Source organism: Arvicola amphibius, chromosome 3, assembly GCF_903992535.2.
Source record: "Arvicola amphibius chromosome 3, mArvAmp1.2, whole genome shotgun sequence".
Taxonomy (NCBI): domain Eukaryota; kingdom Metazoa; phylum Chordata; class Mammalia; order Rodentia; family Cricetidae; genus Arvicola; species Arvicola amphibius.
This window is the reverse complement of record NC_052049.1, coordinates 139,540,950-139,567,332: the sequence shown is the minus strand read 5'-3', so window position 1 is coordinate 139,567,332 and position 26,383 is coordinate 139,540,950. Positions and strand designations below refer to the sequence as shown.

The 26,383-nt window shown below is 47.3% G+C and overlaps 1 protein-coding gene across 1 annotated transcript in view; it reads left to right on the top strand.

The window, feature by feature from the left end:
• The window catches only part of Lipc (lipase C, hepatic type), a 131,142-nt gene that overhangs the window by 562 nt on the left and 104,197 nt on the right, over positions 1-26,383 (top strand).

Below are 26,383 nucleotides of genomic sequence, written 5' to 3'. Positions count from 1 at the left end.
TCTCCGAAGGGGGGTGGTGGCGGCGATTCTGAGTCCTGTTTCTAGTCTGGTCTAAAGTAGAGATGTCATTGATTGTTTCCTAGTCTTTAGTGTTCTAACAAAGCTTTTTTTCCTGGGCTAAAGAGCCACCAGCAGTCTACCTGTTTAGTCTGTCGCTTTGTAAACTTAACTAATGGCCAAGGATATTCTTATATGTTCCATTCCGCAGCAGGAGTCAGGTTCCTAGCTGAATGGTGTGTTAGACTAGGAAATGATGGAGTTGAAATAACTGAACAATTTGGCCAAATTAGACAGGAAAGATGGATGGATGGCTTTGGAGACAGGGTCTACATAGCTGTCATAGTTAAGGTTTACTATTGTCGTGAAAAGACACCATGACCACAGCAACTCTTATAAAGAAAACCTTTAGTTAAGAGTGGCTCACTTACAGTTTCAGAGGTCCAGACTATTATGATCATGAAGGGGAGCACAGCAGTGTGCAGGCAGACATGGTGCTGGAGCTGAGAGTGCTACATCTTACAGGCAACAGGAAGTCACACTAACTGCCACACTGAATGAAGCCTGAGAAAAAGATCTTACAGCATGCCCCCTCAGTGACACACTTCCTCCAATAAGACCACACTTCCTCCAACAAGGTCACTCCCTTTGGGGGTCGTTTTCTTTCAAAACACCACAGTAGCCCAAGCTGGCCTCAACCTTGAAGGTCCTCCTGAGCACTGAGGTAACAGACTTAACCTCTACATCCACCAGAGTCTTAGACTTTTCCTTCCTCAAAGGCTATGCTGGGGGCTGGAGAGATGTCTAGTGCTTAAGAGCACTGGCTGCTCTTGCAAAGGACCCAGGTTCAGCTCCCAGCATCCACACCAAGTAGCTCATTCACAATTCCCTGTAACTCCAGGGGATCTGATACTCTTCCAGCCTCTACAGACACAGGCACTTATGTGGTATACCGTCTTAGTTAGGTTTCTATTGTTGTGATAAATACCATGGCCAAACGAAACTTGTGGAGGAGAGCATTTATTCCAGCTTACATGTCCCAGTCATAAAGGGAAGTCACAGAGCAGGATCCTGGAAGCAGAAACTGAACCGAGACTTGGGAAGAACAGAGCTTAATGGCTATGCTCCCCCTGGGTTGCTGAGCCTGCTTTAGCATCAAGAACCACTAGCCCAGGAGTGGTACCACCACAGTGAACTGGGCTCTCCCACACAATCATCAATCAGAAAAATGCACCAAAGGCTGGACCACAGGCCAGTCTGGTGGTACAATTTCTCATCTTCAGTTCCCTCTTCCGAAATGACTCTAGCCTGTGTCAATTTGGCAAAACTAACCACACATGCACATGAGTACACACACACACACACACACACACACACACACACACACTCACGCACATCTTTTTTTAAAAAAAAATCCTGTGCTTGAAAGGAGTTAAAAAATTTTGAGAATCAATAACTTTCTGATAAGGTGTATACCTGAAAATTCCAGAAAGCCCTTATGAAAACTGGCTGTTCTTTTGAACTTATTATTTCATAGCATACATGAGTTATTAATTTCATATTATTACTTCCACCTACTAATCATTTTGTGTGCTACATATAATGCTAGCATTTTGCTTAGATCATCTTATTCTTAGTGCCCTGCCTAAAAACATCCCCCACTTCATAATTTAGATTCATTCAAGTAAAAATCCTGATGATTTTTGCTTTGTATTTTTATTGACTTCTATACTTGAATGAAAATATTAAAATCTAAATAAGTTAGATCAGCTTGTAGCAACAGCACTGGAGGTAACTTTCTTGCTGTTTACCACATCTGTCAAAAGAAAGACTAAATATGGCCCCACAGAGCACATGACATTGCCTACCATAGAATCAGCCTGAAGATGTGAGGCCAGCTAAGTTCTTGTGGAAACAGTGGAGAATTCTAGAATGCACCGATAGTTTTATCAATTTATCTCTTTTCCTCTTTGGAGAGAGAGGGGCAGGGTAAGACTAGGGACCAAAACATGAGCAATGTCTTTTCCACTCTTCAGGCAGAATTTTCTGTATAAGATGAAAACCTACATAAAATGAGTCTGGAGACTGAAGTTAGCTGAGAGAAAGAAAGGAGTGTTAACCATCTACCTATTCAGCTAACATTTTTTTGAGATTTACTGGGTATTTGGGAAATGTGCAAGTTGATGGAGAGCCAGGGACAAACATAATCCGCTCAGAAAGATGTGTGACAATTACTCAGATCGTTTTATAACTACAGTGTGTCGCAGATGTGATGGAAGCCAGGGTATAGTCAGAAACGAGCAGAGCAGATTTAGCCCAGCTCTAACCTACAGTGGACGGAAGTGACAGAATTTTATGGAGGAGGTGCTCTTTAATCCACACCCTAAAGCTAAGTCTGTACGTGGAGAGGGATGGCTGAGGAGGGGAAAGAATTTGAAGTACAAAAATCACACGTGGCCAGGAAGGCCCCTCCTGATCAATATGTCGATCTTTATTCCCTGGGTTCACAATGGGTCAGGTTTTCTCTGCCTCTTGGCCAAGAACATTGTGTTTGGTTTTTTTTTTTTTTTTACTAAAATGTATATTATATATTTATGTAATGAAATATATATAGAAAAAATATATAGCAGGGCATCATACCTATAGCTGCAGCACTGGGGAAGCCGGAGCAGGAGCACTGTTGTGAGTTTGAGGCCAACTTGAGCTGTTTCACAAAAGGAGGGATGGCAGAGGGAGGGAGGGAAGAAAGAGCCTATATCATACGTCCTCAAAGAATATCTGCAAACTGAGCTCACACCCCTAAAGCTTCCCTTGAGATCATCTTAAGCCTTAACATGTCACATTGCCCTTTTGGAACTCTTTCCTTCACGAGAAATCGCTTGAGCTCTCTAGTGCCAGCATTCTTTCATTTAGAGTTAAGGCCCATCTAAACACTTCCACGTGGTGATAAGTTCATTCATTCTCTTTGCTGGTGTCATTGTGTAACTACTCAGACTTCATTCACCCATCCTACTGTCAGGTGTAGGCCGCTATTGCCATTGAAAATTGGGACTTGGAAGTAATCCATGCCGAGTAGGTTTGGCCTCTACCCCACCCAACCTCCCACGTCTTGGCACTTTCTGGGTTTTTCTCAATGGTCTCCTCATCCTGTTGTTTGTTTGGGTACTGGTTTATCCAAAAGCTGAGGGAAGTAGCGCTGATTAGCAGTGGGTGACCTCAGGACAGAGGGCGAGAGTCAGGAGGCCTCTGGTCCCAGGAAGGCAGAATTTTCTCTGCAGAATGCAAGCTCATCTGTCAATGTGGCCTGGTACAATATCCTTCTGGGAAAATTGCAGGTGACTTTGCCCTCCTGGGAACATCCAACAGTATCAGGAAGCATTTTTCGTTATACACCATGGAGAGAGTACTTCTCCAGCTTCTAGCAGGCAGAGGCCAGGCGTGCCACAACCATCTGTTGTGCACGGGGCGGGGGTGGGGGGCGAGTCCCACAACAATGCAGCATGGGACCCACAATGCTAAGGTCAACAATCAGCCTCAGGCTCAGTGGGTAAAGCGCTTGTCACACAAGCCATGAGGACTAAGTTCAGATCTCCATATCAAGCCAGACAGGGTGGCACACTTCTGTAATCTCAACACTCCTGCAGAGGGGTGGGAGGCAGCGACAGAAGACTCTCCAGAGTTAATTAACATGGTATACGCAATGGTGAAAAACAATGAGATCCTGTCTCACGTAAGATAGAGAGCTGAGGACAAACACCTGAGGTTGTCCCCAACCTCCACGCATGCTCTGCACTCCCGCACTCGTGCACATTCTACTTACGTAACTTTGGAGCTCAGAAGCAAGTGATTGTGCTCCGTGTGAGTGTGCAGAAGCCTCAGAATCCTTCTGTCTCTCGCAGGCACATTTTGCATCTCCAACCTTCAACGTTCTTAATACCCATCCCCACATTCCAACAGGAAACTAAAAATAAAAATGACAGGGTAGAGATTGCAAAGATGAAGCTACAGGATTTGATTATTTCAATTCTGTTTCCTTACGTAACACCCATCTACTAAGGTTTTTTTGTTTGTGTTTAAAATTTACGAATTAAACAGATTGTGAACCATAAAGTTTAAGAATTTGTTTGGCAAGTAAAAAATTGAGCTCACAACAGAATACTTACTGTATTTAAATATCTTAAAGTTAAAATTTAATCTTTTTAAAAAAAAACTACCCATTTCTTTAAAACTAAAGGATGAGTTGAGAAAATACTACTTTTGTAAAAATAATACTGCAAATATTTTTATATTATGGACAGAAGGGAATTAAAATGATCCATATATGTGTCAAATCCAATGTATGAGGTAGCCCACTGAGAATAATGAAGAAATCAGACATGGGTGCATATTTTTTTCCACCACAAAGTGGCATACAACAAGTCCCACTGGAGAGAAGTGAGTGTGGAAGAGCTCATTCCCAAGTGTCCGTGCAAAAAAGGCACCTTGAGGGGGTTCCGATTGAGTGAGGTCTTGCAGGCTGGCATTGGGGGAAGAAGGAAGCAAGGCATTCCCCGTGCAGCGACACCCCGTGCTGCGACATAGGCTGGGAGCTCAAAATGCACCTGTGTCTTTCAAGCTTGAATATCTTCCGAGAGTAAATTATCTAGGAGGGAGGAAGGAGAGATGGAGATGGAGGACAAAGGGGGGAACCAAGGAGATGGTGATGGAAGAGGAGATGAGACAATGGAAGTAGAGGAGGAGGAAGAGGAAGAAATAGAGGCAGGGGGGGGAGTAGGGGGAAGGGGAGAAGACAGAGGACAGAGGAGAGAGAGAGCACGTGTGAGCACATGCCCAGAGCTAGGTAAATTGTGACAGACTGTAGTGAGGGGCTGTGGGCAGGCCTGCTTTTCACCCCGCCTGGCTTTCGGCCACCCAGCTAGCTTATGCCCCGAAATAACAACACACAAACTGTATTCATTTAAACACTGCCTGGCCCATTTGTTTCAGCCTCTTACTCACATCTTGATTAACCCATATCTAATAATCTGTGTAACACCACGAGTGGTGTCTTACTGGGAAAGATTCAGCATGTCTGACCTGGTGGCTGGCTCCATGGCATCTGACCCAGAGAGGAGAGACATGATGATTGTCCGAGGCATCTGCCTCACTCCCAGCATTTTGTTCTGTCTACTCCACCCACCTATGTTCTAACCTATCAGGCCAAGCAGTTTCTTTATTAATTAACCAATGAAATCATCAGATAGATAAAAGACACTCCTACATCAACAGACTGGACTCAACCAGCAATGGTGAGATCCCAGGAATTGCTAAGTCCACCATTAAATTTAAATGCCTACTACCAAAAGTTGCAGGAAGTTTGGGGGTGAGTAAAGATGGGATTATGGAATAAATCGCTTATTATAGACCCTGAGATGCTCATAGCTCAACACTGGCGATCTTTATTCAGCCCAGGTGGTGAGTTTCAGAATCCCAACCTGGCCTGAAATAACAGAGCTGTGTGTAGGTTGGGGTTTGAGCAGGGGATGGAGGTTCTTTGCCTATTGGTAAAGGTTACCTCTTGGTAAATTGTAAAAGGGACCTATAACCTCAAAAAAGAAAGTTCAAAAGCAATTTATCTTGCTTCTTTTAAAAATGAGTGTAAGGAAATTTGACATGAAATAGCAGGGCAGAAAATAGGATGGAATATCTAACATTGAATCATTCTATGAACAGTCTATTTATGTATCTTACTAGAGGTTGGAAATTTGTTTGAAAGCATACCGAGTTTCAAAGACATGATATACTCTTTGGGGCGGGAGTGAGATTTTAATGCATAAGAATAAATGAAGGGAGGGAGGGAGGGAGGGAGGGAGGGAGGGAGGGAAGAAGAGGGAGGGAAGGAAGAAGAGGGAGGGAAGGAAGAAGAGGGAGGGAAGGAAGAAGAGGGAGAGAGGCAGGTAGGCAGGCTGGCCTGATTACCTACAATTAGTTTAGACTGGGAGGGACCTCGGTGGTCATCTAGCATATGATTGAGTTTCATCTCCAACTGGGAAGGAAATAGATCAATCTTGGGTTTGTCCTGACAACAGGGCCACTAGAAAAGAAGGATCTTGCACTGACAGTTCAGACCTGTTACCTCCGCTCACCTTTGCAGGCCCAGCCAGCCTCCGATTACTACCCAAGAGGAACCGCTAATTCCCCCCTTGTAACCACTGTTAATGGAGGGAGGCAGAGATGCAAGGTGTACCCCAGATGAACACACCCAGGGTTGCGCAGCAGCTGGGGACCAGCTCCCAGCATTCTGCAGAAATCCCCTTTCCTCTTCAAGAGACTCTCCTACCCACCACCAAACTCCCTGGCCCTGCAGCTCAGTGGGTCCAGAACCACTGAGATAGGACAAGCCAAAGGACAGACATGTGACTTTCACCCTGCCTGCCTCCCACCGGGACCTAGCACTGTACAGGGAACAACTGCAGAGCCGCTGAAGGCCTTGGGCCTGCAAACTGACCTAAAAACACAAATCACCCAGAGAGCGCTCAGCCAAAAGCCAAAATTGGGTATCTAGATTCCCACTATGGTCTTCCCCTCCCTCTGCCCTATTTAACACACCAGCTGCCATGCCGGGTACTCACAGGCGACTCAGCAGGAAGACAGGCTGCCCTGATTTAGGCCTGGTTTACAGACAGAGCAGAGCAGTCCCAAATACATTCTCCAAGATTATATTTCTGACACCATACTGACGGAGTCTACACAGGGCAAAGGGACCAGCCGTTCTCACTGCCATAAAGATGGCTGGCCACTGGTTTCAAGGAGAGTGTTCGTTTTCAGAGTGGAGCCTGGGGTCCAGCCTGCCAGGGAATGGGGTTAGTTTGGGGTGGGCAGGACACCCAGATATCTGTCTAGAGGCCACTGGCACCATAGCTGGACTTGAACCGCAGTGTGAGATCCAATCCTGCATGGGGCAGAGGATCCACAGTAACTTGGGCAGTGTTGGGTCCCACAGGCACAGGTCTAGGGACCAAGACCAAAATATTGATATGCATACTGAAGCATCCTAGGGAGCCTGCTGAGTTGCTTCAAAGAAAGTGCAGTTCTCAGTCATTGCCACTAGGGGGCGCAGTGATGTCTCCTTAGCTTTTGAAAAGGCAAAGCTATTAGCTTAATCTACTATTCTGTTTATAATTCTACTTCCAGAAACACTCACGATTTTATTTTTCTCAGCGGGGTTGGGGCTGGGTTGGGGGGGATGGCGAAGAGACTCAAAGCCAGGAAGGGGTGGTCTCCTTGCACACATTTCCACCCCTACACTCTTATCTTCACATCCACACGTATCAGCTCACTTTTGGGATCCACACTCTGCTACCCAGTAGGGTGTTTAGGAAAACATGTCCGTGACGGCGCAAGTCGTATTAACATTCCAACAGTAGGTGAGAAAAGGGCAGTGTGATTAGCTGGATTTGTCCTGTAATTACAATTGTGTGAAACTCTAGTTATTTGAAGTGTTGAAAGGGAAGAACAGATTGGAAGAAAAATAGACAGAAATGGCTCTACTTCCATTGAGTTTATATCTGAATTTTTATCTCTTCCAAATTTTATGTAAAATATAGTATAGTTACTTTAATGATCTGAATGATTTAAAAGTGTATCAGCTTCACTATAGTGGAAGGAAGGGTTCGACCAGAGCAGTGGAACTCTGGAAACACCTGGAGGATTTGTAAAGTAAGATTGCTGGGGATTGGAGAGATGGAGCAGGGCAGAGACTCGAAGCGTTGGCTGCTCCCTCAAGACCCGAGTTCAGTTCCCAGCGCTCACACTGTATGACTTACAACTGCCTATAACTCCAACACTAGGAGACTGACACACTCTTCTGGCCTCCTTGGGCACTCCAATTCACGTGGCGGGTGCGCGCGTGAAACACATGTGCACACACACACAAAATAAATATTTTTTAAAAAGAAGTTTCTTTTAAAATAAAGTAATAAATCAAGATTCCTGGTCATCCACAGAGCTCTGAGCTCTGCTGGCCTGGGGTGCCGCTGGAGCTCGGCATTTTAAAGACTTTCTGAGGGATATGCCGCTAGGACGCTGGTCCATTTCTATTGCTGTGATCAAACATTCTGACAAAAAGCAACATAGAGAAGAGAGAGGTTTATTCAGCTTGCAATTCAAAGTTATAGCCCACCAGAACAGCGATGCCACGGTGGGGGGTGCTCAAGGTAGCTAGCTAATCATGTGATACCCATTGCCAAGAGCGCAAAGAAACGTCAAGGGCTTGCTTTCTCTATTCTTACACAGTCCAGGCCCCCTGCCTAAGAACTGGTGTTGCTCACAGTGGACTGGGTCTTCCCACATCAATTAACAATCAAGCAATCTCCACAGACACGCCCACAGGCCAACCTGATGTAGACAATTTCCCAACCAAGATTGCCTTTCCCGGTGATTCTAAATTGTGTTGAGTTGACAGTTAAAAACTAGCTATGGCAAGCGGAGGCCACGGAAACCCAAACAGTAAACAGAGGAACCACCACCTGCTTCGGTCCCCAGTTTTCCAAGATGAACACCCAAGGTAGACCTGGCTTCATCTCTAACTCCAGACTAAAAAGCTGGGAATCAGTATGTATTAATTCTGTCCACTGACATCCCTCGCCAGTAGCTGTGACATAATTTATTTTCATCTATAATGGGCTTCTTCGGGACATTATATGCATGCACATATTTTGATCATATTTCACCACCATTTCATTTTCCCTTTTCTTGTCTTTCTCTCACTGATTCCCCTCATCTTCCCAACTAATCCTCATTCGACGTGTGTGTGTGTGTGTGTGTGTGTGTGTGTGTGTGTGTGTGTGTGTGTGCTTGCTACAATGAGTTTCATTGGGTTGCTTATACCAGCATGGGTGAGAAGTCATTTACAAGACCATGGTCATTTGCCAGAGGCTATAACACTAAAGAAAATGTCTCTCCTTCACCGAGAAATCACCAACTACATATAAACCCTCAGAATGGTGGGCCTTGGGAGCTCCTCCCCTGCCTCCAATAAAGAATGTTGGTGGGCCCAATTTACATAGATATATATGTATGTGTGTATGTATATATATGTGTGTATATATATATACATATACATATATATATTCATTCCAAGGTATTCATGAAAATGTGTTCTTCTAAAATAAAACATCTGCAAGCTGAAAAGAAAGTATCTCTTGAGGAGAAGCATCCAGGCTGAGACTCACTGGCGATGGGTAGATGAATAGTCATTACAACAGCTCTGAGCCACTCCTTGCCACCCCTGAAATTATGCTTGAGGACATTCTTTTCACATGAGCTGGGTGTTAGCACATCTGGGCAGGGCCTGTGAGTGCTCAGACAAGAAGGTCTGCTCTGCCCATAATTATGCACAACTTTCTGATGTCAGAGGTTCCAACTCCCTAGTTCTAAGAGGAACCAACATCATGAAAGAAAAAAAAATCTACTAATTTATATTGAAACATAAGATCAACAGCATCAAATGGCGGAGTTTATTAACCACCCACTGTGTTCCAAGCCCCGAGGTCAGTACAAGAATCACCATTTCCTTCCCACAAAGCCTCAGCCTCACAGAGTCCAGCCCCGCAGAGGAGTGTGTGACCACTTCAATTCGGTGTAGTAAGTGTACAAACTTGCTGAGAGTTCTGAGGCGAGAATGGTCAGCCAAAGGGCATTTCGGGGGAGAAGTACCTGATTTGTGGGGGGTTTATATTTGTTTTTAATGCGTTTGGAGTATTTGCCTGCATGTATGTCTGCACGGTATGTTCCATGCAGTACCCAAGAATGCAGGAAGAGGGCATCGAACCCCCTGGAACTAGAGATATGGACGGACATGAGCTGTCACATGGGTACTGGAAACTGAATCCAGGTCCTCCCTCAGAGCAGCCAGTGCTCTTAACCACGGAGACATCTCTCCAGCCCCTGATTCAAGTCTCAAAGTAAGAGAAGTGGAAGACTGTTCCAAGGAAAACATATGGACCGGTCTTGACTTCAAAGGTTGGAGAAAGGCAAATGGGATTGAGAATTCGTGAGACTTAAGTATAGCCCAGAGTAAGACACAGTAACAGAAGCGAGCAGAAGTGAGGGCCTCCGAGCCCGCCCTCAAAAGCTTGACCCTGGCCATGGAGGCTGTGCTGCCCACATGCAGGTTGACATTTGAGAAGAAGGTGCGTGCAGGTAGCTTGCTAGCTGACTCCTCTGGAGCTTTATCTCCCAGTCTGGTGGAGCCCCTGGCCACTGTCTTCTGGAGAGCAATGATATCAGCAGAAAAAGGCAAGGGCGGGGCCCTGTGCTCACCAGTTTTGCCATCTCACTGGGCCCTCATCTCACTGGGCCCTCATCTCACTGGGCCCTCATCTCACTGGGCCCTCATCTCACTGGGCCCTCATCTCACTGGGCCCTCATCTCACTGGGCCCTCACACAAACGTTCGGCTCTTCCTTCAGCAAGCTCCAGCTTTGGACAGATCAGAAGTATTCTTGTTCGTTGCTATTTCAAGCACTAAGTCACAGGAGGAATTTCCACGAAAAGGAGCCAGGTTCATGTAGGAATCTTCCATCTTAAAAATCCCTTACTGGAAAAAGAGAACCATGGGCAAATTTCACGTGGTACTAGCTTACTGACTGATAGCAATGTTACATCAAAACATTCACTCCTACCTGTATCAGCCAAACGAGTTCTTCCCGTAACCTTGTAAACAGTACTAGACAGGCACAAACACCCCAGTTTCGATGCTTGCCTGCTGTATTAGTTACTTCTGTCACTGCTGTGACAAAAACACACTACAAAATGAACTTAAGGAGAGAGGGGTTTGTTTTGGCTCACACTTTTACAGCCCGTGTGTCAGGGACAACACGGTAGCAGGAGCACAGGGAAGCTGGTGACAATGGATACACAGTCAGGCAAGAGAGAGAGAGAGAGAGAGAGAGAGAGAGAGAGAGAGAGAGAGAGAGAGAGAGAGAGAGAGAGAGAGAGAGAGAAATGCTTGATTTCTTTCCTTTTATTCAGTCTGGGACCCAAGACTGCGGGATGGTGCTGCCCACATTTAGGGTAGGTATTTGCACCTCAATTAACCTAGCCTAAAACTCCCTTACAGTCATGCCCAGAGGTGTGTCTAAGTGATTTTCGGTCCTGTCAAACTGACAATCTTAACTATCACAACAGCAATTGATACCAAGCGATGTGGGATGTCCTTCTGTATATGTGTTGCTTTATTGGATGAGTAAAGCAGCCAAGGGAGGTTTCTTTGGCTTACTGCAGCAAGGAAAGGGAGGGGTTGGGGCTGCTTAGGAGAACTGGGCTTGTGTTGATGAGTCTACAGAAGGCCTAGTAAGCAGAGAAATTCTGGGCTAGATTCCATCAAAAGAGAAGGCAAATCTGAGGCCAGGCAATCATCCCTAATTATTACATTAAGTGAAGCATGACCTCATAGGTGAGATGGGAAGACGAAAAGGAGACTGAGCTGAGGTTTGCAGTCTGAAGGACAGAATCCAGAGCAGCAGGCTTTCTGGGCAACCCTCTACCACCGAGCTACACCCCCAAGTCTTGAGCTGAGGTTGACACAGAAGCATCCATCACACATGCCTATAGTCAGAGGAGGGGATGCTTTCATGACAGTTGGGGCCTCCACAGCCCCCACCTCTGTCCTAACGCAGAGATGGAGGATTTCTACCTACCTGCTATACTATGTGAGTGTGTCTGTGCTCAGCTGGAGGCTTGGGGCCTGGCTGCAGGTGAGGTGAATTGTTTGTTTCCATGTCCTCTCACATAAAGGACTCCAGGGGATGTCTGAAGAGCTTCCCAGCCCCTCTCAGCTCCCTGCCCAGCCTGTGGCGCTCCCTTTACCTCCAATGTTCTTGAGAAATGAGCCCGTTCCCTTCTGCACTGACATCCTAGGTGTCCTCGGGTAATTCAGTGGCTGTCATGGTGCGAGGAGACCCACAGTGCTCACATCCCCCGGTTCAGTACTTTACACGACGGGGAAAGGGGAGCACAGGGGGGAGGGGGTTCTGTGTCTGATATGACCTTGTGTCCTGACGTAACCCTGCGTGACTCAGCTGCCTGAGGGCTTCAGTTCCCAGACTCGGGGGACAAAGGCGTGATTCTGTGTGAACATTCTGTGTGAACTGTATAAGCACTCAATGACCAGCACTCCGTGTCTTCGTCAATACTCTCTGGAATAGACACGCACCAGTTTTTGACCAAGTGCAAATGAGGACAATTTAGATTTGATGCTCTGGGGGAAGGGGCTCGTACACTGCTTCAGTGATGTAGAGCCGAGATGTGTAAAATGGAAGTGCTGCTCTTCTTTAGATTCATTTATTTTTAGTTTATCTGTATGAGTGTTTTGCTTGTCTGTGCACCACATGTGTGCAGTACCCGCAGAAGCCAAAAGAGGGTATCCAATACCCTGGACCTGGAGTTAGAGATGGTTGTTAGCTGCAACATGGGTACTAGGAATTGAACTCAGGGCCTCTGGAAGGGCAACCACTGCTGAGCTATCTCTCCAGCCCAGGCAGCTACTATTTTTTTTAAGATTTATTTATTTGTTATATATGCAGCATGTTTGCCTGCCCACCAGAAGAGGGCATCAGATCTCATTATAGATGGTTGTGAGCCACCGTGTGGTTTCTGGGAATTGAACTCAGGACCTCTGGAAAAGCAGTCAGTGCTCTTAACCTCTGAGCCATCTCTCGGCTGTGCCTATTCATTTCATCTAACATAAGGATCCACACTGTAAAATAGGTATTATTGACCCTCTTCTACAGATGGGGACAGGGTAGCTCAGAGTCATGAATGAAGTCACCTGCTATGAATAACACAGCTAATGAGTGGCCAAGGCACTAGTCACAGCCAGACCCGTCTGACTCAACCTCTCAGCCTCCCAGCAAACCTAGAATTACCTCCCTGTTCATTGTGGGAGATGGGACAGGAGGTGTCTCCTGGGGTCCCCAGGGGAGCACCTTAACTCTCAGCTCATCCATTCAATGTGTATGTCAGTGCCAAGGAACCAGGGACATATTCTGACCCTCTAATGCTCAGCTGAGCTACTTAGGGGTGACAAGCAGAAATAACCTCAGTGGCCCAGGAGCAGAGCCATCCACACACAAAGTACCAGTCCTCCCTCCCCCCAAATTCCATCCTAGCCTGTAGCTCCCTGGAGTCAAGTTGGAACAAGATATGAGCACTAATCCCAGAGGAAGGAGCTACCCTGGATCAAGGGTGGACACTGTAGGCCCGTGTTAAGGTGACCATGTTTTCTCCAGAGGGTGCCACCCAAGAGTCCTCTAGGTCCAGTTCTATAAACCGAGCTAGATCCTCATGGACTCTGTGGTTTAGTGTTTGCCACTAACGCAGGGACGTCTGCTCTGAGAATAGCCTTCTTGCCAATCGTTCAACTCACTCAACTGTCCCATAATTAAGTAATCCTTGCCACCGCCATCAGTCACACATAGGAACACAGACTAATGAGTTATCAGTGTCTTTGTTACTTTACATGGTGTATGATAAAATACCTGACAGGTGGCCCTTAAAGGGGAAAGGGTTTATCTGGGATCCCAGCTTGAGGTTACAGCCCGTTATGATGGGGGAGGCATGGTGACAGGATCTTGAGCAGGCAGCTGGTCCACATTGTGTCTACAGTCAAGAAGTAGAGCACTATAAAGGCCTGAACTCGCTCACATTTTCCTTTTTATGCAATCCAGGATCCCAGTCCAAGGAATGATGTCAGTGGTGTGTCCCAACACCTCAATTAAGCTTATCATGGTAACCACCTCCATCATAGGCAGGTAAAGAGTTGATAGGTGATGTTAACGATCATAATCAGGAAAGGAGCTGCCCAAGCAGGAGAAACTCCAAGCACCCTCTCAGGAAGGGAAGGTGGACACCCACCTACCTACCACCCCCAGATAACTAAAAAAAAAAAAAGTTCACGTTCAGGATGACTGTGGATACTATCAACTTCCCAGAGATGGAGCCACCCACAATACATGTGCCAAGTCTTATGCTAGACTCCAGCAACGTTATTGAACATTCAGAGTGTTTTCTGCCAGAACTGTCATAATAAAGAGCCACAGGCTGGGTGGCTTACACACGGAAATTGTTTATCTTGTGGTTCTGGAAGGGAGACACCCATAATCAAGATATCCATAGGATCAGCTTCTCTGGAGTGATCACCTCAGTTCTCTGATGTATTATCTGCCCCACACCATCCCCCATAGTTCTATTTTCTATCCCTTCTCCCCACCTCCCATGAGGATGAGTGTGTATATGCACATGTGTACATGCAGAGGTTCATGCATGTGTATGCATGCACAGGCCAAAGGAAGTCTCAGGTGTCATTCCACAGGTGCCATCTACCTTTTTTGCTGTTATTGAGAAAAGGTCTCTTGTTGACTTGGAACCCACCAAGTAGCTTAGGTTGGCTGGTTTCTGCTGATAGTTCAGGCCTGATTTCCTTTTTAATATAAGTCCTGGGGATCAACCCCAGTCCTCATGTTTGCCTGTGAAGCACTTGACTACCTGAGCCATCTCTCCAGTCCCTACTCTCTTCTAAGGTCACGGGTCACATAGGATTAGTGTCTACACCAATGACCTCATTTAACTCGAATCAGCACTTTAAAGACCCTACCTGCCTGTCTGCACTTTTCACTTTTTGATGTCACTTGAGGCAACACAGGTCCTCTGATCGGAATCCTGGGCTACAAATGAGGATGCTGTAGACATCATAAATATGTCTTTCTTTTATAGGCGCTATGACAAATCCTGGGGAGAAAAGAGGCTTAGATACATTCACAACAATGGACAGAGAGCAGTAGGTCCCTACCAGACCCAAGCGGGGTCCTTTCCTGGCAGGTGGGAAATGATAGTCCAGCTAAGCAATGCAGGAGCCAGCTGGCTGCTAATATGGAGGGGGGCAGCCCCTTTCAGCAAAGTGTTCAAGACCTTCTGGCAGCTCCAGCAGTAACTGGCAGGAGCCCAGGAAGGAGTGCTTATCTGGCTCACACCAAGGGGGAGTGATAAACTCACTCTCTGGCACGGACCCAAAATGAAGCACCATCTACTGAGGGTGTGTGTGGCGTGAACCCAAAAACGTACACCCTGCCTTGAGAGCGGTTTCTCCCCTGTGTTCACCCAGCCCGGCCTCAGCCAAGGAGAAAGGGCCCAAGGCCATGTGCCACCCTCCTCTGGAATGCCTTGCCTCCTCTCCTCCCACTCCTGCCAAGCCCAGAAGGAGGGTACAGTGACAACCAGTGTCCAATAGCAGAGCAGGGGTTGGAAGAGCACCCTTCCACACTCTGGTATCCTGTGCCTAGGCTGATCTGCCAGGGACAAGCAACTCAACAGATATAAAACATGGAATCTGGGGAGATAGCTCTGTCAATAAAGTGCTTGCCTCATGAGCCTGAGGATATGGGTTCCATCCCCAGAACACATGTGAAGAAAGGCAGGGGTGTGGTGCACACCTGTAATCTCAGAGCTGGAGAGGAAGACCCAAGAATATTTGGAAACTCCGTGCCAGCAAGCCTAACCCAGTTATCGAGCTCCATGCCCGTGAAAGAACCTGTACCAAAGGAGGTGGACAGTGTTTCTGATGATGACAAGCAGGGTGGTCCTGCTGCCTCCACATGCACACCATACACATGCTCGCATGCATACGCATGCACACACACGTGCTCACATGCATACACACGCACACCATGCACACACTCACGTGCATATGCACATATGCACGCGCACACACGCTCACATGCATACACATGCACACCATATACATGCTCACATGCATACACATGCACTCCATACATATACTCACGTGCATACGCATGTACACACAGGCTCACATGCATACACATGCACTCCATACATATACTCACGTGCATACGCATGTACACACATGCTCACATGCATACACATGCACACACATGCTCACATGCTCACAATGCTCACATGCATGCACATGCACACCATACACACACTCACATGCATGTACATGCACACACATGCTCACACATACACATGCTCACATGCATACACATGCATATACACACATGCTCACACATATGCATGCTCACACGTGTGTGTGCACGCATGCTCACACACACAAACACACATACAGAGAAGCATAATAAAAAGAAATAAATTATAGATTCCTGAGAAAGATTCTAGAAAGCCTAAAAGAACATGTGTGGGATCTAGAAACCTGGGTTGCATCCTGGCTGTGTCAGCTTACACAGGTGGTTATGGGCTAATCACTTCTAAGTCCTTGGACTTTATTTTCATTCATGATGAGGTGACCAGTGAGAGCCCCCTAAGCTATTCTGAGGATGAAATAAGATGAAATGCTTTGCAGTTATTCCTTGATGGTTGTGAAACAAATATTTGCAAGTGTGTTTACCAAGTAGTCTGCACCTGGGAACTTGCCTGATTCATGTGCCGCCCCCAAGGTGCTTCCCACCTTTTGTTGCAAAAGTTGAAATAGATAAAGAAGTTTAAAGGATGTTGAATTAGCATATTCCCTCCAGACAGTTCAGTAATTGTTAACATTTCCCTGTATTTGTGCTCTCTCTCTCTCTCTCTCTCTCTCTCTCTCTCTCTCTCTCTCTCTCTCTCTCTCTCTCTCTCTCTGTGTGTGTGTGTGTGTGTGTGTGTGTGTGTGACTTGTAAACCAACTGAGAGGAGCAGGAGACCAACATAGGCATGCACATACACACACACCACCACCACCACCACCACCTCAAAATTATAGACACCACAATATTTGAATTTTTTCAGTATGTATGCTTGTGTGGTGTGTACATGAGTCTATCTGTTTCCGTGATGTGTGTGCACTGTGCACATGTATGAAAATATATGTAGAGACTCAAGATTGACATCAAGTGTCTTCTAGATTATTCTCCACCTTATATATATGGAAGGTTCTTCCCACTGAATCTAGAGCTCACTTGACTAGACCACTCAGCCAGTTTGCTCTGAGGATTTCTTGTCTTGGCCTAGCCTCTATTGGGATTGCAAGTGAGCTGTCATTCCTGGTTTTAACATGAGTCCTGGGGTTCTAAACTCTGGTCCTTAAATCTGGTAGGGGGAAAATACTTTACGTGATGATTTTATATTATCCAGTATCTTGTCCACACTCAAATTTCTCCTTTCAAGAATCTTCTCTGTGGCATTTTTCCTAACAAGATCCAGTCAGGATTCCCTTGTTGCCTCTTGGGTCTCTCTGGTGTGCTTGGCACCCATTTGAGTGTTTGGTACCCACAGTGGCACACAAATGTGCTGCCCATAGTCTTCCACAGCACCTGGCTCCTTGCTCTTTTATTATCTACCTTGTATATCTTTCCCTGGCTGGGGAGTAGCACCTCCAGGACAGGGCCTGTCTTAACCCCCAAGACTTGCAGGCCTGGCATACAGTAAACTAGAGGCAAATAACTGTGGAATATTTGCCTCGTCAGAACATGGGAGGCGATATACACTTTTAAAAGCAAGTGAGTTTCACGTCATTTCGCTGGTAAATCCCATACCCATGCTAGACGTGAAAACACCCTAGAGGCACAGAGAACCCAGCTCAGGTCTGGTCTTAGTCTCCCACGTAGAACCAGAGTTCTCTCCTGAGCACATAAGCCTGTGCTCCTGCTGTGGACCTCACAGACGTCCTTTGGGTTTCCACAGAGCTAGGAAACCACTTCCGGACGATCAAGAGCTGAAAAAAGCCTTTTCTCTTGGTGTGTGGTGTTTGTCTGCCTGTCCATCGCCTCTGTGTTCACTGACTTAATGGGAGTCTGAAGCTCTCCCCGCCCCCGGCTTCAGATGTTGCTCTCAAAGGAGCACTTCTCAAACTTCCCCGTGCCCGTGGCCCGCCTAGGGAGCTTGCTGTAGCCAGGGAGTCTTCCTGTCAGATCTGAGATGCGCTTCACAGGCCTGCACATCTGACAAGCGTGTGAGCGACGCTAATGTTGCGGGTCCTCAAAGGACACTTTGGGAAGCAACATTCCAAGGTGTAATTAGACTAGTGGAGAATGAAGATGTTCTAAAGAGGCATTTGTGTCTCTCCATCTATTAGACTATTGGAACAATGGACCCCAAGAAACAGGAGTGCCGCCCCCACCCTCCAGGATTCTCATGTTGGGAGAAGGGAAAGGCACCAGCCAGAAGGGCGAACTTGTCTCCAAGACAGAGATGTACGACTTCTTAGACCACCTGTTAGGACGAGACAAAGGCCCAGACAGTGATGATCATGGGTAGTGGGCCACACCTTTAGCAGGACGGCTAAATGCATATATCCTTGGCTGGTGTGAAACTATAATCTCACTTGAGGACCCCAACTATTGGAGGGGGGGGTCACTGGATCTCTTCGTCCCTCTTCCCAATGTGTCTACATTAAACAAAACTCCTTTTTCTGTTTTTTTACTATTAATTTGTCTACTTCAATTGACTTCTCAGAGAAGGATGACCCCATTTGGCTTGTTGGGGTATAGAGTGTGACCTCAAGTTCAGTAACAAGGGGACAGTAACTGGCTCCCTTTGTGACTTAGAAATTAGACCCACTAATAGACTCCAGGCAACGTGTGTGCATGGGAGGAGCCCAGGGAAGGGAAAAAAATGCAAAGCGATATAAAACTCAGCCTCCTGATTCAAAGCCACCTGCAAAGGCTTTAATATGGCTAGGACTTTGCCGGAATCAGCAGCTTCACTCTTGCAACAACCTCGAATCTGTAAAGGGTGTGTGTGTGTATGTGTGTGTGTGTGTGTGTGTGAGTGTGTGTGTGTGTGTGTGTGTGTGTGTGTGTGTGCGCACGCACGCACTCTTTGTCTATGTTGGTGTTCGGGTATGTGCATGTTTGGAGTCCAGAGGAGGATATCCAGTGTCCTGCTCTATAACTCTGGCTCACTCCCTTGAGACATGATATCTCACGGAACCTAGAGCTAGGCTGGCCACCGGCATCAAACCCCAGCAGTGACAAAGGATAGCTTAAGATATTCTTTATTTAGCTGAACCCTCTAAGCGGGGACCCAGCAGCTTACCTCTCCAGGGGCAGTCTGGACCAAGGCTCCAGAGGTTACAGATGCAGTGGGGGATGGTAGCGAGTGTGTGGAGGCTGCTGGGGAGCCTCTGGAGCTTGGTGGGTGGGGGGTGGAAGAATGGGGAGTTCCTCCCTGGACAAGGGCCTAGAGTGCTGAACCCTGTAAGCAGGGACCCAGCACACCAAACCCCAGCAATTACAAAGGATACTTTAAAATTATTTATTTATTCTTTGACAATTTCATACATGTAGACAATGTATCTTAATCACATCCATTCCAATCCTCCCTCCCACTACCCCAAATATCCCCAAACCTTTCCCTTCCCACTTCATGTCCTCTCTAAAGGATATGTTTTTGTTCTTGTCTTAAATATGAGGAAACGGGGGTTGACGCAGCCTAACTATCAGGTGTCAGCTGATGGCCTGTCACAGTGAGCGAAGCCTGACTGACTCTATGGTCTGTACTGTTCCCAAGGCTTCCTAAGCTTCTTACCAAGTCCTCCAGGAGCGAATGGGCCAGCCTTTGAAACCTATCCAACTGGGGCGGGGCTGGGGGGAGGGACTGCAAAGCAAGCAGGAGGCTCTGAAACCCACCAGAGGGGAACTGGGGCCTAGACAGTAGTTGCTTAGGGCTCTTCTCCCGGAACTGTTTCCTGTTCCCAGTGATTATGTTTACCTCATCAGGTCCAAGCCCTTTGTAACAAGTTCCTAATGCACTGTAAGATGGCTGTCCCTACCCGTGCTAGCTAGTGCCAGCCATGAACTATGGCTCAAAGCTTGTTACCAGAAGGTCATATGACCCTGGGTGACTCATTGTGTTTGCTGGATTTAAGGAGTCAGGGGCTCCACACAGCTGACACAAAATCCCCAACAGCCCTCTTTCAGCTTCCAATAAGCCAGGGAAAAAGAATTCATTTCACATACACACAACACATACTTTCATATATATACACACATTATTATACATGCACAATATACACTCATCTACACACACACTCATAGATTCTCTCAGGACTTCTACCTCATGTTCTTAGTCCAGGGCAAGTGTCTGGGTTCACTGGCTGACTTCTCTCTTTCCTTCCTAACTACCTACACACTGATTGAGTACAGACTCTGAACCCGAGCTTGTGCTCGGTACTGGGAGGGCGAACAAATAAAACCCGCCTCCCCTCCTCCCTCCAGAGGAGACCTAGCCTGGGCCACAGGTACTCAGGCTCCAGAGGAGGGAGTGAGGCTGAAGGAGGGCAAGCAACCAGTCCAAAGTCACACAGTAAATTAGAGTTAATGAGATGATCTACGTAAAGGCACTCTGCAGAGTGTCTGGCGCCAGTAAATAAGTAGAAACCAAATGTCTATTTCCAGTGGCGGACCGGGGAATGGGAGTCAGTTCTCTGCAGTGCGATCATAAACTATTAAGCAAAGAGGCCTCTTGTCCACCCTGGAGGACTGCAGAGGGGGAGAAGCAGAGAGCTCCCCAGAGAGCAAGGTCGCTTGAAAGCACTCAGTGTGCACACATAAGGGCAGTGGGCATGCTAGCAAGGGCAGGGACCTGGGGAGAAGGGACAATTAGCCATGCTGGGGAGGCTCCCCAGGGCCCTTAGTCTTTCCTAGATGGCTGCTCAGAAGCCCATCTCTGAGTCCCACCCCCCCAGCTTAGCTGTTTCAGCTGCCATGCTCCTCATCGGGATAATGGGGTGTTATGAAGCGCGGTGGAGGCCATCAATTAGCGCTTAACTCCTTGCTCATTGGTCTGTATGTCTAAGCATGCTCCACTAAGACCCACAGCAGAGGTAAATCTCTCCCCTACCTCATCCCGTGGTTTGGAATTAAAATGCCACCCAACATTCTCTCCTAGCGAAAGTGAGATTTATGGGCCACTGTCAATATCAACACATGCTGGCCATTATTTGAAAGTCCCCTTGTTCCTTGGGACTGATCGCTATTTACTCTGAAAGATAAATGCGACTCTCCAGCGGGGAGGGGTCTGAATGCTCCTTCCCTGGAGATGTTTTTATTCTTTTGTTCTGCTTTTGCTGTTGATATGAGCCCCAGCCTGCCCTCCTCCTTCTCACTCGGGCCTTCCGATATTGAAGCTCTGGAACAGTGCCAGGGGCCAGTTCCTCCTTAGTGACCAGAGGGACAGTGTGTAGGAACCCTCAGTGACCAGTGTGACAACGTGTAGGAACCCTTCTACACTCTCTGACTTTTTTCTTGTTTGCCAAAATCTTGCAAGCAGCAGCTTAAAAGGAAGGCTTGTTTGGGTCCACAGTTTAAGAAGGGACACTGTCCATCACTATGGGGAGTGCATGGTTACAGGGGCATGAGACAGCTGCTGGCATTGTAGCCACTGCCAGGAAACTGACAGGAGACAGGAACTGGGGCTGGGCTATATAAAGCCTTTAAGGCTACCCTAGTGACCCACTTCCTCCAGGAAGTCCCTACTTCCTGAAGACTCCACAGCCTTCCAAACTCTATCACCAGCTGGGGATCAAGCGTTCGGACACTTGAGCCTCTGAGATGTTTCTCTCTCAAACCACAATACACACCTTAGCAAGCAACGTTGTCCCTGGCTCCTGGACCTAAGTCACAAGTCTATGGTCCTGGCTCGGGCTGAGCCTCCCAAGGAGCTTTCTAGAGGATGGATAGGTAGCTCCTTCATAAATGCTTCTCACCCTGAGTGCTGTACAGGGAATGGAAACTGAGGCAGGCACTGAATTGTTTCGGTCACTCGGTCCCAAACGGGTGTGTGTCTGAACCCCTGAAATACTAGTATACAGTGTGGATTGCTATGCCCCATGCAGAGCTACTGAGTCGGTGGGCCTTGTGGAGAGCCAGAACTGTCGTGTTTCCAGCAAGGTCCTAGACACTACTGACAAACATTCTAATGCCCCTGGTGCTGGTGCTGGATCCTGTGTGCTGGTCCTGGATTCTGTGTGCTGGTCCTGTATCCTGTGTGGTGATCTTAGGGCTAGAAGAGGCTGCAAGCAATCTGGCACTCAGGGAAAAGGCTGTCAACCCTTAAGGGTTGAGAGTGTCATTCAGACTGTAGAATACCCCTGGGTTTGGTCCCCAGCACCATATGAACCAGGCGTGGTGCTCTGCCTGTGACCCCAGGTCTTAGGAGGCAGAGTAAGGCAACGGAATCTTGGCGTTCTTCTCAAACTTTTCTCTCACATCTAGTGAAATGTCTTAGGCCCTGTTTCGTAACAGGACCGGGATCTGAACAGGCGAGAGCACCGCCTGTCTTCTCTGACTCGCATGGGGGCACTGTGCAGTGAGGAGGGAGGCTCTGGTTCAGGGCCTTGCACCTGCCCTTGCCAGTGCCTAACCCATCAGAGAAGTGTGGGTACAGACAAGATGCGGGCATCCTTATTCCTTGGTTGTGGACCTCACTCTAGTTAATTCTGGTCCCATCTGCTGCAGATGGCCTTAGGTCACATGACAGTGCTGTGAACGCGGTGTATGTGGTTTCCTGATGTCTCATCTGATGCCAAGGAGGATGCCCCCTTGGCCCCTCCTGTGGGCCACACTGTCCCCATTTACAAAGCCTCAGATACTGCCTGGATTCTGTCTTCTTCCCCATCCTCTTAGAGTCAAAGGAAGCTATTGCAGGAAACCCTGCTATGGTTTGAATGCCGCCTTCAACACTCACACTGAAATATAACTGCTACAGAGACAATAGGAAGGTGGGACCCTGAAGAGACGTGAGGGCTTCCTCATGAGGAATAGTTTGTGATCCTACATTATCTGTGAACTATGACTTACAGATGCAGTCTAGGGTTTGACTCCAGAGCTCTGAGCTGAATAAACTTGTGTTGTTTATAGTTTTTCTCACTCTCCGGGATTTTGTTAAAACTGCATGAGAATGAACTGAAATAGGCACACACATGCACACACACACACACACACACTCACATACCATACCACATACACACCACAACACATGCAGACACATACATACTCACAGATACCACATACAGACACACACCAAACCACACATACACATACACCACACACACAGATACATACATACATACATATACTCACACATATATAAAACACATACCATACCACACACATAGACACACACCCCATAACACACACACACTTACACACTCATAGCATACCATACACACACACCACACAACATACACAGAGACACACTTATACTCATACAGACCACACACACATATACTCATACATACCACACGTACTCACAGACATATATATACACTCCTACATAAACACATAGCACACCACACTACACACACACACACACACCCTACAATTCTTTTCTTTCTTGGTTCAGCTTCCATCTTCAAATGGGTAAAGTAGCCACATACCCCATGGCCACGCAAACTCCCAAAACTCTACTACCAAGTAGGTCAAGGGCTTAAGATACTTCTTGTAGAGGGCCTAAGTTTGGCTCCCATCACCCACACTGGGTGGCTCACAGCTGCCTGTAACTCCAGCTCCAGGGGACCTAACACCTCTGCCTTCCACAGGCACCTGCACCCACATGTATAGTCCCACACTGACACTCAGCACACACATAATCAAGATAAAAATAAAATCTATCTTTAGAAAACTGTAAACACCCAGCTTAAGCCCATAGGCCACTTTCTACCTCTCCCGTGAAGCTCACCCTGATCGCTCCTTGAACTTGACCTCAAGAGCAAAGCTACTACAGGAAGAAGAGATGGAAATTGTTACCCCAGTATCTCCTATTCCCCCTCCTCCCACTTTTCAATCTCCATGAACTGGGACAAGGTATTGACACTAACAAGACTGCCTCTTTAGGAGCCCTGGGGTTGGGAGGGTCTGGCTGTAATTACTGGCAGCTCTTTGCCGAGAACATGTGTTTCTTAGCACCTGGTGTTGTTGGCAGAGACCACGGTGCAGCGTGTTGCCTGCCCTCTCACACTTGGTGTCTGTGTAAGTATCTCACACTCACCAATCACACCACTGGAGCACGCTCACACTCGGTATAGGTAACATGTGGCCGCAGGTGGAGTCATCAACTTCATCCCCCTCACAATGATCCCATGCGGAGACAGATTTAGGGAGGTTAAGGACAAGGCCAAAGTGACACCAGGATGGGAACCCAGCCTCGTGGGCCTGAGCACCTGTCTTCTCCCTGCTGCCAAAGGCAGATGCCCCAGTCACATTTGTCTCCCAGCTGGGCACGCGCCTGGAGCCACCAGCCACAGAAATGCCTGCTTCTGAGCCCACTGAGCAGCTAGAAGGGGAGGGCTTAGGGCATGTGATTCCCTTAGTGAAAGTGTCACCTGACTCAAGTCAGTCATCTTCAGAGACACCATATGGACCCTGAGCACTGTCTTCCCCGAAGTCAGATGGCCCCAGGGACCCTAGGTGGCTTCCGCTGGCCAGGCCCATTCTAGGGAGGGTCAGAGTGGGACTGTACGTTGGCACTTCTAGAGCAGAGAGCCCGGCTTTCTGGGTGAACAGCTGGCAGGCCAGACTTTATACTCCCATTCTGTGGTGTGCCCTGCTCAGGTCAGCCAAGGTCAGGGATCCATCTGTGCTTCCTGCAAGTTCCTCAAGAATGACTCAGTTCCATGTGTGGTGGGTGGAGGGTCACAGTTATCTTTCTCTGCAGTGTGTGGCTCTCCAGCCCTTTCCTGGGGCATAGGGCCTCTGCCACTCGGGGCCTTCCTTCTTCTCGTTTGAGACCACAGCAGAGCCCAAGGGCTCCTGTCCTCATTCTGAGCAGAAGTTCCTCAGGCTGTGTGTAGCAAGCTGGCCCACCTCGAGGGCTAGGATTATCCCTATACATTCCTTTCTCCATCCATGCTGGCAGCCCACCTCCGTCACACAGTCGGGGGCTAAAATTACAAGAACTTCACGGACTGATTTAAACACAGCAAGTTGTAAAGCTTAAAATGAGCTAAGCTTTGTTGAAAGACATTGTAATAAATACTCCAAATTTCTGTATTTCTTCTCATTGTGCTGCATTTTGCTATTACCTTGGTCCTTTTAAGTTTTCGTTTATTATGGTGTCTAGAAGAAACATTCTATTATGGTGTGCTGTAACCCATCTCTTCTCAGGTCAGGTGTGGTGGCACACGCTTGCAATTCCATCACTTGCCGAAGCTGAGGGCAGAAGGGCTGAAGGTTCACAGCCAGTCTGGATTGCATAGTAAGACCCCGTCCCCTCAAATAAAAGGTATTATACCCATTATCATCACACTGTTAATTTAATAGCAATTGCAGTGGGATTTTGGTTGCTGTTGTTTGTTTTTTGAGAGATCTTACTGCTTCCTAGACTGGCTGTGAACTTAAAGTCCTTCCGTTTCCAAGCACTGAGATTATGTGCACGTACCCCCACACCCAGGACAACAGTGGTATCTATTACACGGAAATTGAAACACCACAAAGCTATGTTTTGTTTATTATCGGTTGACTAATAGAGCAAGGGTCATTATTGAGCCGGAGAGTAAATACTTTTCCTTGCTTAGGACCTGAGGTCCGTCTTGATATTCCACTCTACCACGGCAGTACACAGCCAGCTCTAGGCAATAGATATACAAACAAGTATGGGCACGGCTATGTTCTAATAAAACTTTATTCACAAAAACAAATGGAAGACCAGGTGTACTTTAGGTAAGGGAGCACAGGATGAAATTCAGACATGGTCCGAGATCTCAAGAGAAGAAGGCTAGCACAGGGGGGCGGGAGGAACGAAGTGAGGCTGGGTGTGGTGAGGGATGTGGAAGCATGCAGTGATGTTGACCCAAGAGAAGAGCAAGCTACAAAATGCACTTTCACGTTAAAAGGAAGGAACTGAATAGTCTAGAAGAAAATGTGCTTAAATGTCCATTGCTCTGGGTAGTGGGACTATAGCTGAGGTTGTCTTCCTGTTTCTTGATGCATTTCTACACATTCCTATTGCTCTGAAGTGGCGTGTGTTGGTGATAATCATAAAAAAATGTATTTCTAATGTAGAGGTTACTGAGCACTGAGCCAAACCTGAAGGAAGTCAAAGCTAATGACAGGCACAACTGGCCAGATGCAGCCCAAAGGCCCCAGGAGGAAGGGAGGAAGGCACTGGGTGTGGGTAAAGAGATGGCAGGGGCACCACTCCCTCCTGGGAGGACTACAGGAGCAGAAGAGCAGCACTGCAGATGGCCCCCCACTGCCTCCTACCCCATAACTCACTTCTCTTTCTCTTCTCTTCTCCACTAGTAGTTTGTAGACAATCCCTTCCCCATTCACAAAGGCGGCATAGATCAGGAAAAGCAAGGAGTGCTGGCTGGGTCTTTATGGCTCTGCATCACGGTTTCAGCAACTGGAGAAGCATAGTGTTGGTCTGATTGGTTGGTTCACTTGTTAGGTTTTTTG